At 31.8% G+C, this 14540-nt stretch overlaps 1 long non-coding RNA gene and 1 other non-coding gene across 2 annotated transcripts; one reads left to right on the forward strand and one right to left on the reverse strand.

Annotated features, from left to right (window-relative positions):
- Positions 1–1309: 1309 nt before the first annotated feature.
- LOC148764701 (small nucleolar RNA snoR8a) lies at positions 1310–1402 on the reverse strand. The gene has a single exon (XR_016024354.1). It is a non-coding gene; the product is annotated as a small nucleolar RNA snoR8a (small nucleolar RNA).
- An 8519-nt stretch (positions 1403–9921) lies between these two features.
- Positions 9922–11780, forward strand: LOC148764702 (uncharacterized). The gene is made up of 3 exons (XR_016024230.1): positions 9922–10019; positions 10668–10751; positions 11587–11780. It is a non-coding gene; the product is annotated as an uncharacterized LOC148764702 (long non-coding RNA).
- Positions 11781–14540: the final 2760 nt, after the last annotated feature.

Genomic DNA, 14540 nt, shown 5'->3' on the forward strand with positions numbered 1-14540 from the left:
ACCACTTAAAAGGATATAACAAATCTATAAGTTTGAAAATAATAATAAAAGTAGGAATTATTTATGAGCTCTATAGCATAATTTAGAATATATAAATTTGAAATTCAATTTCTTTTTAAATTAAAGTTTCGAATGCAAGTTTAGAGAAAACAAATTCTATCCTAAACTAAATTAAAATTTGGTCAAAATACTTATCAAGTCCTTGTACTTATGTATTTTGTTCAATTTAGTCCCTGTAGTTAAAATCGAAGTAATTTAATCCATTGATTTTGAGAATTGCTTCAATTTTAGTCCATCCCTCTAATGGCATCTAATTTTGTCGTTAAAATGATGACATCAGCGCTAACGTGACACATTTTGATGATGTGGCATGCCACATGGCATTGACATAATGACGTTACAGTGCCACGTGGCACTAATATGATAACGTGGCAATGCTGACATAGCACTGACATGTTGGCATCTTAGTGCCACATGGAAAACAAAAAATTTTTTTAAAAAATTTTTTTGTGTCACGTCATAAGGACTAAATTAAACAAAAATATATAGCACAAGGACTAAATTGAATAAAATCAAGATGTTGAGAGACTAAATTGAAAAAAATTGAGAAATGCAAATCTTTAAGTAGATGATAGATATAGTAATTAATAAACCAAATATTTAAATGTAAAAGATTTATGGCATTAAAAAATATATATAAATATTTTCTTACTTAATTATTTGATTCTAAAATATGCTCACTAATTTATCTTTTTTGCAAAAATTAAGTTTAAATTCTCTTTCTATTAAAAAATTTCATACCTAAAGTCAAATTTAGATGAATAACTTGCATTATGTTGGAATAAAATAATATAAAAGACTAAATAAATTCTTTTTTCTTCTATTTATAATAGTATAAAAATTTAAAATTTATTTGACTTAATTTTTAACTTGAGCTAAACTCAAATTAGCAAAATAGGTTGATTTAATTACAACTTTCACAATTTACAAATATTTACACTTTTGGAATTATTGAATCCTTACCCAATTTACTTGTTATTTAAATGTACTCAAAGTTTTTAATAAGATGATTTTATTTAAATTTAAATGCCACAATCAAATTTTGTTAAATTTAAATTTAAATTATTAATATGGATCTACAAAAAATTTTTAGATACAAAATAAAATTATGCAAATATTTACAATTATATTTAACTTTATCAACTATAAATGCAGTCTTTAATCTAAGAAATTTCAACCTAAAAAATATAACTTGAAATATTAAACAACATAAAAACATAAAAAAGAAATAAAAAATTAAAGGAGTGGAATAGCTCAGATTCTATAGTTACAATAAGAAGTTTGTCATTATCAAATTAAGTAAGTCAGAACAAAGAATTATTTTTATGATCATTGCTAACTACATATATCCATTTTTCATTATTTAAGAAAAAAAAAACTAAATCAACCTATTTTGCTAATTTGAGTTCACTTCAAGTTAAAAACTAAGTTAAATGAGTTTCAAATTTTTTTACTACTATAAATAAAAGAAAAATATATTTAGTCTTTTTATATTATTTTATTCCAACAGAATGCAAGTTATTTATCTAAATTTAACTTTACGTATAAAATATTTTTCAAATTTTTTTTATAAAATGAGAATTCAAACTTAATTTTTATAAAAAAAATAAATTAATGTACATATTTTACGAGCAAATAATCAAGTAAATATATATATATATATATATATATATATATATTTTAACACCATAAATCTTTTGCACTTAAATATTTGGCTTATTAATAAGTATATCTATTACCCACTACTTAAAGATTTGTATTTTTCAATTTTTTTTTTCAATTTAGTCCCTCAACATTTCAATTTTGTTCAATTTAGTCTATATACTATATATTTTTGTTAAATCTAGTCCCTATGATGTTGCATAAAATTTTTTTTTGAAAAATTTTTGATTTGCCACGTGGCACTAATAGGTCAGCATGTTAGTGCCATGTCAACATTGCGACATCATCATATTAGTGCCACATGACAATGCCACATAATTACGTCGGTGCCACGTGGCATGCCACGTCATCATATGGGTGCCACATTATCAAAATGTGCAACGTCAGCACAACGTCATCTTTTTAACGCCAAAATTGGATGTTGTTAGAGAAAAGGACTAATTGAAGTAATTTTCAATATCAAGGGACTAAATTAAACAAAATGCATAGTTATAAGGGACTTAGAAGGTATTTTGACCTCAATATTTATTTAAACTAATAAGAAAGAAATTTACTTATCATAATTTTTTATTAGATTATTGTAATTATAATTGTCATAACCCGGAACTCCCCTCGAGCCCGTGACAACTGCCGTGGTGCCCCGATGGGCACTCATATCTCGGAATGCCAACTAGAACCTCGCAAGGCTTAATATCAGTTCTCATTTCCCTCGGTGAGTAACTGTCACCAAATTTTATATTCTAAATGATTTTGAGCTATTTTCAACTTAAAACTGATAAAATAAAAATTTTTATCTCACAGGGGCATTTTGGTCATTTTTCACTGAAAATTTCGAAACTAGTTAAAAATGTAGTAAACAAGTACCAATTGCATAATTCACAATTAAAAATAAGTTTAAGCATCTAAAACCTTTATTCAAAATGAAATTATAATTATTTGAATATAATAAGAAGATAAAACGAAATATTCAATAAAATATTTTATTCTCTTATAAACAGAAATTTTGGAGTTATGCGAAGATACTTTTTGTAACGTAAAAACAAAATAAATTCATCATATTGTAGCACAATAAACTATTAAATTTACAATAATCAAGTGGGCCCATAATAACTAGAATTAAAGAAGTTGTGAACCTACAGTTTGCAAGACGCAATCCAATAGAAATCCCTGATGGAACCAACTATCTACAGCCTACTCTGAGCTTGAAATGGGTGGAAAAGAGGGTGGTGAGATTATAAAATCCCAGTGAGTAAAAAAACATCATTTAAATAAGCTAAAGTCGAGTAAAATGAGACAATTAAAATATCCCATCATTTTTAAGTATTTCACAATTTGAAAATTCATCCCAACCCATGCAAACAGTTGTATTTCATTTAATTTATCATTAAGGCTTATGATTTCCATAAACATTTGGCTCATTTCATCAAATAGTACTCGGTGACACCTTGATCAGAGGTGTACACTGGAGCCCGCCAAGGCTATTAAAAATTCACATTTCGCATAAATCATATTTTTATTTTGAAAACATAGTCGTTCCTTGGCGTTAGCGGAGTTCATCATCACGAGGTGGTTCGACGTGACGTGAACTCTAACCATACCTCAGGAGATACCCTACGTGCCTCTCCGATCGAGGTACATATATATATCCGAATTTCGTGCCCTTCTAATAGGCTGGTCCACAGAATCCGCCCACTGCAGCAAGCTAAGCCCACCATACAATAAAATTCAATAACATGATATGACAATTATTGTAATTCACAGCCTTTCAAGGTTAAATACATATTTCATACATTTCAACACAAATATCAATTTAGCCATTCATGCAAATATTGTCATAAGCCATTCGATTTCAAATCATAAATTTACAATATAACAAGTGGTCTCCAATTACTCTATTTTTCAAAATCATTATTCGATTTTAAGACAATTTATAAAATCCTTTCATGTAAGTACATTTTGTTTGTAAAACACAAAGATTTACCATTTAAACTCCTTTTCATAAAATTTCACCAAAACCAAATAAAAACATACTTTAGATAATAAAAATGATGGTAAGGTTACTCACCTCATAATAGCAGAATTTCTACGTCGTTATTGATTCGTATACGAGTATAATTATACTTAATTGCCCGTCACCTACTTCGTTCAACACGTTTTCCTAGCAACCATTTAAATTCAATACATTTACTGAATTAATTCTATTTTTCTCTCTCTCATTCTATCATAAATCCACTCACCTAATTCATATCTTAATATATTTTTACTATAATTAATTGCATCCTTCGTTCACGTAATTTTTTAGATTATTAACACCGATAACTTATTTACGGTATTAAGTGCCTATTTCAACCTTCTAAGTAACTTAATTTTACTTCATATCACCAACTAACTAATGCATAATTAAATAAAATAAACTAGCCTCCATATAGTCCAATTTCAAAATAAATCTTGGTGAAGAGTAAAGAAATTTTACCCAATTAAACTAGGTTGGCCCAAATCTCCACCTTTCTTTTCTTTTGGATTTTTCTTCCTTTGTTGTTTTTGGACTCTTATTCATGGACTTCTCCCATTTCTTTTTAATTGGACCATGTCCATTTTTCCTTTATTGGACCATATCTATTTTTCTTGCTTGTTGGGCCATGCCCATTTTCCTTGTTATTTTCTTTTCCTTTCTTTTCTTTTTTTTTCTTTTATTTCTTTCTTTCTCTCCCACCGTCCAGCAGCCTTGTTGTCTTCCTTTTTCTTTTCTTCACATGCACAAATCGTCCCACTCTCTTCCTCTCTCTCTCTCTCACCACCGGTCACCCTTTATTGCCTTTCAACTTTTAATTTTTCAGCAGCTAAAGCTGCTTATTTTTGCTTCAAAATCAACAGCTATGCTGCTCTGTTTTTTCTTAAAATTTCAGTAGCTAAGCTACACCTTTCCCTCAAAAAATTTGCAGCCAAAACAACCACAATTAACCATCAAAACAGCACCTCAAAACCTTCAATTTTTTGCTATAAAATTTTACACTTTTTGGCCTCCAAAACCAGCAGAAAAATGGCACTTTCCAGCCTCCAAAACCAGCCCTTAAATGGCTCTCTTTTCCTTCTTGAATGGTAGCAAAAACAGCCCCTCAACTCAGCTCTCTTTTCTTTTTGTTTTCTTTTCTCATGCACGATTTTCTTTTTGTTTTTCTTTCTCTCGGTTCTTTATTCTTCCTTTGCTCTTTTATTTCTCCTTTACTCTGCCTCAAGCGACCTCTCTTTTCTTCTTGGTCTTCTTCACTTATTTTGGTCAATTACACATATATATATTTTATTTCTCTCTTGAATGTTCCACAACATTCCAACCGGCCACATCAAAATTTTTCTTTTCTTCCTTCACTTGTTGCTTCACATGGCCGGCCCCCCCTCCAATTCACCAAGAGTCTTTGACCCTTTTATTGACCACATGGGCGGCTGCCCATGTTGGTCCTCTAACATGTATATTTTTTTTATACTATTATTATTTTACTTTATGTTCATTTTATTTTTCTCCTTAATTTCACTACATATCCTTTAATCTTTATATTTCAATTTCGATTATTTTAATACGTCTAAAAATTCTAATTTTCATCTAACTTCCTTTCTCGATGCGTGTACCACTGAAATATATAAATTGTACCTTAACGCGATATTACCACAATATTTAAATATTTATTTATCCGTGTTGGTTCCACTTAACGAAACACGTGTATTTCACTTTTGTCACTCATTTCTACAAAAATTCACTTGTATTTCTTCTCCCCCACTTGGATCAACCATATGATCCTTTTTCATGACTGATTTCAACATCCGGTTAAATATTAATATTTTAATAATATTTAATTAATAAAAATATTATTTTATTCTAAAAATTTTATCTTGTCTCCTTGGTACCCAAAATACCTTATTATGCCTCACTTGACTTCCGAATTGCCTTTTATCTTACAAATTCTCCTCCGACAAAATTATTATTATTTTATTGTTATTTTCTCGCGTGCGAATCATTTTATCCAAAACTACTCCTTTCATCTTCCATCACGTTTAAACATTATAATTGGCCTCAATTACCATCCGATACGCTTTATTTATCACCATATCAAAGTATGGGGTATTTCAATAATTGCATTAAATAATTTATAGATTAATTACAATTCTTCAATTATTGGTACTTTAGAAATGTTTTTGGTCAAAACAGTTGGGAGGTCCCTATGGCCATGTGTTTTGTTCAACTTAGTTCTTCTACTCCAATTTGAAGAAATTTAATCCATCGATTTTAAGAATTACTCCAATTTAGTCTTTCCCCCTAACGTTTTTTATCCAATTTAGCCATTAAATATAATTACATCAGCGTTGACGTGGTGCATTTCTGTTGATGTGGTGGTGTAGGGTAGTGGAATGTTGATATGGCATTGCCACGTCACCCTTTGAAATGCCCCAAACTTTGATATGGTGATAAATAAAGTTGATCGGATGCGAATTGAGGCATAATAAGGAACTTTGGGAACCAAAGAGACAAGATAAAATTTTTAGAATAAAATAATATTAAAATATTAATATTTAACCGGGTGTCGAAATCAGTCATGAAGAAGGACATATGGTTGATCCAAGTAGGGGAGAAGATGTCAAGCCTGACTCTATAAAATACTTGTCATGACATACATGTGATGAATAGCATGTTTGCATGCTAGGAGAGTCCTGAAAAATTTACAAAAGTCGGTATTGTATCTAGAGGTACAACAAAGTTGATTTAAGGCTCAAACTAGATCAAATATAGAATTTAAGATGAAATTAAGAATATTTAAAGTCCCAGAATCATTTAATATGGTGATTTGGAGTTCGAGGATTAATTTGGAGTCAAACCGAAATTTTCACTATCTAGGGGCAAAATGGTCATTTACCACTTGAGGACAAAATGGGAATTTTTAGAAAATATTTTTGGCCCTATTTGACTTATTGGAGTATGATTTGAGGTTAAGAAGTGAAAAAAAAATTATTCTTGGTATTTTTCTGAGCATAGGGGTAAAATGGTAATTTTGCCACTCTAGGGGCAAAATAGTAATTTTCCACCACCAGGACATTTTTCCAGCACATGGTCTTCCCTTATCCTCATTTTGACCATTGACTAATCATGTGGTGGAGATAAAAAGGTTTAAAATTTTTAAAGTTTTAAAAATGGACCAATGGAAACATGCCACGTGTCAAGCAAGAATACTTTATTATTTTCCCTAAAAATCAGCCCATGTTTATCCTATTTTCTCTTCATGTGGCCGGCCATGGTAAGAACAAGAGAGGAAAGGAAAAAAAACACAAAACCTAGATGGGAAAATTGAAGAAAAAGTGTGAGATTTCAAAGGATTAAGCAATCAAAGGTAAAATTTCTTGATTTTGACTTGTGATCTACCTTTCCCATACATTTCTCCTTATTTTCCATGGTTAAATTTCATGTTTTCATGGTGAATTCATGGCTGCCCAAATGGGTATGGAGAGAGAATGAAGTTAGATTGATTTGATTTTAAGTTATATTAGTGTTTTTAGTTAGTTTAGCATATTTAGAAACAAAACAATAAGAAAAGAATTCATTTTCCCCCATCACCATTATTGGCCAAATTTTCTAGGGAGCATATTGTGGCTAAAATTGATGATATTTCATGATATTTGGGTGATATTTGATGTTTGGTGAGGCTAGAAATTAAATGGGAAATTTTGGTGTGAAAATCTGAATTTTTACCTAATGTATAGACATGTGTGATTATTGACCCGGAACTGATAAATTGAATCTCATTCACAGTCACTGAGGTAATTTAGGTATAATTGGAGTATAGAAAGTGAGACGAATTGATTTGGAGTTAAATTAGAGATTTTAGCCGATTAGGCTGAGTATAGTGTGACTGAGGTCGAATATCACATTTAAATGATTAATTAGACATTTTGCATCCCATCACATGCATTCATTTAAATTTAGAGAGTCGAAAATAGTTTATGATAAATTGACATAATTTATTAAAATTCATGTCACGTATGATGTATAGGTGGTGAGCCCTCTAACAAGGGTAGAGAGATTGTGCCCGAAGATCGGGAATAGGAGTATATCGAACGCCTAGTACTGTGAGTAACCTTACCATCATTTTAATTATCTAAAGTATGTTTTTAATCGATTTTGATGAAATTTTATGAAAATGAAATTAAATGGTAAATCTTGAGTTTTACAAACAAAATGTGTCTACATGAAAAGGTTTTATAAATTGTTTTAAAATTGAATGATGATTTTGAAAAATAGAGTAATTGGAGACCACTTGTTATGAATTAAATTTATGAATCTAATGGCTTATGACAATATTTGCATGAATGGCTGAATTGGTATTGATGTTGAAATATATGAAATGTGTATTTAGCCTTGAAAGGTTGTGAATTATAATAATTGTCATGTCATGCTAGAATGAATTTTATTGATTGGTGGATTATATATTAATTAATCACTGCAGTAGGGGGTTTCTGTGGATCAACCTTTTAGAGGGGCACGGTAAGCCCCATTATATTCTTACCTCGAACGAAGAGGCGCGTAGGGTATCTCCTAGGGTAAAGCTTAGGGTTCACTTCATGCCAAACCACCACGTGAAGGGGAACTCAACCAACGCCAAGGAATGACTGTGTTTTCTCAAACTAAAAATATGTTTTACGTGTATACAAAATTTTTAACAGCCTTGGCGGGCTCGAGTGTACAACTTTGATCAAGGTGTCATCGAGTACTATTTGATGGCATGAGCCAAATGATTATGGAAGTCATAAGCCTTAATGAGAAATTACATGAAATACAACCGGTTGCATGGGTTGGGATAAATTTTCAAAATGTGAAATACTTAAAAATGATGGGATATTTTGATTGTCTTCTTTTACTCGACTTTAGCTGATTTAAATGATGTTTGTTTACTCAGTGGGATTTTATAATCTCACCATTCTTCTTTCTACCCATTTCAGGCTCAGAGTAGGTTGTAGATAATTGGTTCCATCAGGGATTTCCATTAGATTTGCGTCTTCCAAACTGTAGGTTCACAACTTCTTTAATTTTGGTTATTATGGGCCCACTTGATATTGTAAATTTAAATTAATTTAAATACTCTAGTTTATTGCGTTATAGTATGAATGAATTTATTTTGTTTTTACATTACAAAAAGTATTTACGCATAACTCCAAAATTTCTATTTATAAAAGAATAAAATATTTTATTGAATATTTTGTTTTATCTTCTTTTTGTATTTAAATAATTATAATTTCATTTTAAATAAAGGTTTTAGATGCCTAAACTTATTTTTAATTGTGAATAATGCGATTGGTACTTGTTTACTACATTTGTAACTAGTTTCGAAATTTTCAGTGGAAAATAACTAAAATGCCACTATGAGACAAATATTTTTATTTTATCAGTTTTAAGTTAGAAATAGCTCAAAATCCTTTAGAACATAAAATTTGGCAACGGTTACTCACCGGGGGAAATGAGAAATTGATATTAAGCCTTGCGGGGTTCCAGTTGTGTAAAGCCCGACCTTATAAAATACTATTCATGACATACATGTGATGATAGCATGATTGCATGCTAGGAGAGTCCCGAAAAATTTACAAAAGTCGGTATTGTACCTAGAGGTACAATAAAGTTTATTTAATCCTCGAACTAGATCAAATAGGAATTTTAAGGTGAGATTAAGAGTTTCACAGTTCATGGATGACTTAAAATGGTAATTTGGAGTTTGAGGATCAATTTGGAGTCAAATCGGAATTTTCACTAACTAGGGGCAAAATGGTCATTTGCCACCTGGGGACAAAATGGGAATTTGAGAAAAGATTTTTTGACCCCATTTGACTTATTAGAGTATAATTTGACTTATTGAAGTATGATTTGAGGTTTAGAAGTGAAAAATTTTAATTTCGGTATAATTTGGAGTATAGGGGTAAAATGGTAATTTTGCCACCTCAGGGGCAAAATTGTAATTTTCCACCACCAGGATATTTTTTCCAGCACATGGTCTTCCTTGTCTTCATCTTTGACCCTTGACTAAACATGTGGTGGAGATAAAATGTTTAAATTTTTAAAATTTTAAAAACGGGCCAATGACATGATGCCATGTGTCATGCCTTTATTAATTTATTATTTTCCTTTTTAAAAGGCACTAAATCAGCCCATCGTCCACCCCATGGCCGGCCAAACCAGCAAGAAGAGAGAGAAAACAGAAAACAAAACCCTAGAGAGAGAAAATCAAAGAAAAAGTGTGAATTTTCAAGAAAATTAAGTGAAAAAGGTGAGTTTTTTCTATTAAGCTTGAGTTTTCTTATTCCCAAGCATTTCTCTTTATTTTCCATGATTAAATTACATGTTTTCATGATGAATTAAATTCTGGAAAAATGGGTTAGGAGAGAGAAAGTTGTTGGATTTATTTGATTTTAATTTATGTTAGTGTTTTTAGTTAGTTTAGCATATTTAGAAACAAAACAACAAGAAAAGAATTTATTTTCTCCCCCAACCATTAATGGCTGAATTTACCATGTAGTGAGTGAGGATGAGTTTGATTTTATTCTAGGAGAATTGGTTAAGGAATGATGAATTATGAGCCTAGAAAAATAATGGGAATTTTCAGAGCAAAAATATGAATTTTTACCCACTAGGGGTATTTTCGTAATTTACTGTTGGGACTGATAATTTGCACCACACTGAGGGACATTAAGTTAATTTGGGTGCAATTGAGGTATAGAAACTGAAAAGAATTAAATTGGAGTTTAAACGGACCCGTTAGGAATTTAATCGGGTGATAAGACGAATTAGGCCAATACCGGGTTTAGATAGTTACCAGTGCATTTTTGCATTCCATATCATGCATTGGTAGTCTAAATTAGTTTAATTTTGATTTAGTACCAACTTGGTGAAACTCTTGATTTTGCACTGTGTCAAGGTGGTGAGTCCTCCGATAAAGGCAAGAAAATTGCATCCGAGGACCAGTAGACAGAGTGCTTCGAAAGTCTGCATTCTAGACATTGTGAGTAAACTTACTGTCATTTTAATTATTTAGGGTGGTTTTTAGATGCTTTCATGAATTCTATGGAAAAAGGAATTTAAAAAGATAAATTTTCATGTTTTATGAATAAATGAGTTTCAATGAAATTAAATTATAAATTGTTTTGAAATTAATAGTGATTTTGAAAAATAGAGTACACGGAGACTGTTAATTGTGGCAATTTGATTGTTTAAATTAACTGGCTTATGATAAATTGAGCATGATTGGCTAGTTGGCAATTGTATTGAAATGCGAATTGTTTGGTTACCTTGAAAAACTACGAATTACAAAATTGCCATATCATGTTATTGAGTTTTATTATATGGTGGATTATATATTAATTAATCACTGCAGTAGGGGGTTTCTGTGGACCAGCCTTTTAGAGGGGCACGGTAAACCCCATTATATTCTTACCTCGAACGGAGAGGCGCGTAGGGTATCTCCTGGGGTAAAGTTTAGGGTTCACTTCACGCTAAACCACCACGTGAGGGGAAACTCAGCCAACGCCAAGGAACGGCTATGTTTTCAAAACAAAAACATGATTTATGTGAAATGTGAATTTTAATAGCCTTGGCGGTCTCGGTAGGATGCCTCGGCCAAGGTGTCCCCGAGAATGGATTTATGGCACAAGCCTAGATTTTTATGAGATTCATAAGCCTCTTTACGTGTTTCGAATAAAATGTGTTCTAATGCTATAACACAGTTCATGATGATTTATTTTATTGTCTCCATGTACTCAACTCTAGATGTTTAGGATGATGTTTGTTTACTCATTGAGATTTTATAATCTCACCACCCTCCTTTCCACCCATTTCAGGTTCAATATAGACTGTAGATAGCTGATCTCATCGAGGACTACAGTGGGATCTGCATTTTCCAAACCGTAGGTTCAAAGTCCTCTTTACTTTTGTTTATTCGGGGGCACTCTTGTTATTGTAAATTAAATTAAATATTTTGGCTTACTGTATTTAAGTATGTATAAATTTATTTAGCTTTTACGTTATAAAAATTATTCACGTATAACTCTATAAATATTGTTTTATAAGAAAATAGAATATTTTACTTAATATTTCTTTTATTTTCTTATTATATTCAAATAACCATAATTTCGTTTTAAATGAAGATTTTAGACTTTTAAACTCATTTTGAATATGAATTGTGTGTTTTGTACTTGTACATTACGTTTTAGCCAGTTTTAAGATTTTTGAGAAAAATGACCAAAATACCCTTGTGAGACGAAAAATTAATATTTTATTTGTTTAAAGTTGGAAACAGCTTAAAATATTTTAGAACACGATATTTGACAATGGTTGCTCACAAGGGAACAGAGAAACTGATAGTAAAGCCTTGCGGGGTTTCGGGTTGACATTCCGGGCAATAAGTGTCTACCGGGACACCGCGGCGGTTGTCACGGGCTCGAGGGGAGTACCGGGTCGTGACAAGTTGTCATTCCGAGAAATGAGTGCCCATTCGAGCACCGCAGGGATTCTCACGGGCTCGAGGGGAGTTCCAAGTCGTGATAATTTGGTTGGTATCAGAGCTTTTGGTTTTAAAGATCATAACTTTTGGGTTTAAAGTTGGTTTAAAGTTGTTTTAAATTTATTTTAAAATTTACAATGTCAGTGTTGCCCCAAGTTCAGTTAAGTTAAGTTAAGTTAAGTCAAGTTAAGTTAGATTAAATAGAATGCATGCATCTACATATAGAAACTTACCTACTTTTGAGATGCATAAATAATTAAGCAATTACTATTTGATTGCATATAGGCTTTGAGGTGCACTAGTGACATACATACCATGTCTAGAAGAGGCGGTAGTCCTGATACCCCACATAGTGCTAGTGAGGGATCTCTAGATTCTACGGCTAGAAGCAAATGGCGCCCTGATCTAGGTGATTCGGAAAGTGGTCCATCCTGAATTCCTAATAATAGAATTCTTCTGAACTTAGTGGAGTGGGATCATAGTGAGGGGAGCTTTGAGAGTAGTGAAAATTTTGCAAGTGAGAGTAGCTCCAATACTCCGAAAATTGAGAAAGATTTTGTTTTGGAACAACCTGGAGAGCACCATAGAGAATGGACGAGGGAAGAAATTGCAAAGGGATATATTCATTCTAGGAAGAGCGTGACAGTTGTCCGACACTTTCTTCCAGGCTGTGGGAGAAATGTGAGGGGACAACCAAAAAAGAATAAGGAGAAAGTAACAGTGGCAAGTAAACCCCTTAGAAAGGTGTCAGGTGTATGATATTTTCCTCCCGGTTGTAGAAGAAATGCTGCACCGATAAGTGATGAGGAACGTAGGAGAATGCAACAAGCCTGGATTGAAGAACAAATGAGAAAATCTCAAGAGGAAGAGGATCCATTGATGTGCCCGGATCAGGACAATGAGGAACCTAAAGATGTTTAATACTTTAGTTGAAGTTGTATTGTCATAAATCTAGGCAAGTGTCGTTTAAGGGAAAATGTAGTAGTTACCTATATAAAGGAGTTAGGAGTGGCTTTTATTTTGTATGACTCGAACGAAATGTAAAATAGTTGTTTAAATAATTGGATATGTATGGGAATCTTTTAGTATAACAGAGATAAATTGTTAATATAATTATTGAGGAAGGTTATAGAAGGAAGCAATAAGGTTATAAATGATATTCGGAATGGATAATGTGATTAAGTTAATGATTATAATTTAAGCATGAAGGGGATTATTCAGTGATGCCATGACACTATGAGGTAATAATTGGGCACAAATATAACCCAATGAAGTCAAATTATGGAATATGGGGAATATAAAATTTTGATTTAGTAAGGATTGTGAGAATAAAGTGAGGAGGAAGCTGAGCTGTTTTCGTAGTTAATTATACTGAAAGTCAATAAAATTATTGGAGTGCAAGACAAGGAAGATAATTAGATAGGGATGACAATAAATTTGAGGAAAGTTGTAGATAGTAAGCAACTTATGTGTGAAGTGGTATATGTATCATGAATTTATTACATTGAATGGAAAGGATGTTTTGAGGTGGAATTTTATTAAGGATGATGAAAGTTAAAAGATGACATGAGTCAGAAGTATTAACTTGACTTAGTGTGTATGACAAGAAAATTGAAGGTACCTATACTTATGAAACTCATGATATATGTCTAGAAGGGAAACCCACTGGTTGAGAATGATTGATGTGGTGACTTTGAATACAGACAAATAGCTTTGATGAGGAAATTTCTAGTAGTCACAGCACCGCAGCACTGACTGTCTAGCTCTATAATGCTCCGAATATCTCACGCCTATGATGCATGAGTAAGATGAGAGTGACACAATAGTAAGCACATAATTAAAAGAAGAATTGGAAAAAAAAATTTCTTGAGATGGCTACCCTGAGATAAGATACTAAATAATAAAAGTGTGAATGAAGAATTACGAGACTGGTATAGAAAACCAGCTTATATAGAGTATCATTACGAGAATTTACTAATCTTGTTTTGACCTTGTTGAAAGGAAAGGATTAGTGACAACACAAGTAAATTACTAGGTATGATAGAAACTTTTGGAGATAAGTTGAAGCATGCGTAGTTGAGCATGCATGTAGATATTTTGGTGAGCAAGTGCATGCCTTTATGGAAATGATATACTTGGAGTATGAAAGAGCAAATAAGTGATTAGGTGTTTCAAGAATACTTAAATACCTTTGAGGAAGAATTATAAATTATACGAGATGAGTATAAGATGTGTGATTTTGAAACTTGTTGAGGAGTCAAATGGCTAAGTCACGAGTTAAGTAATCATCTG

The sequence above is a fragment of the Theobroma cacao genome, chromosome 1 (assembly GCF_053813885.1).
Source record: "Theobroma cacao isolate CCN51 chromosome 1, ASM5381388v1, whole genome shotgun sequence".
In the NCBI taxonomy this organism is placed as follows: domain Eukaryota; kingdom Viridiplantae; phylum Streptophyta; class Magnoliopsida; order Malvales; family Malvaceae; genus Theobroma; species Theobroma cacao.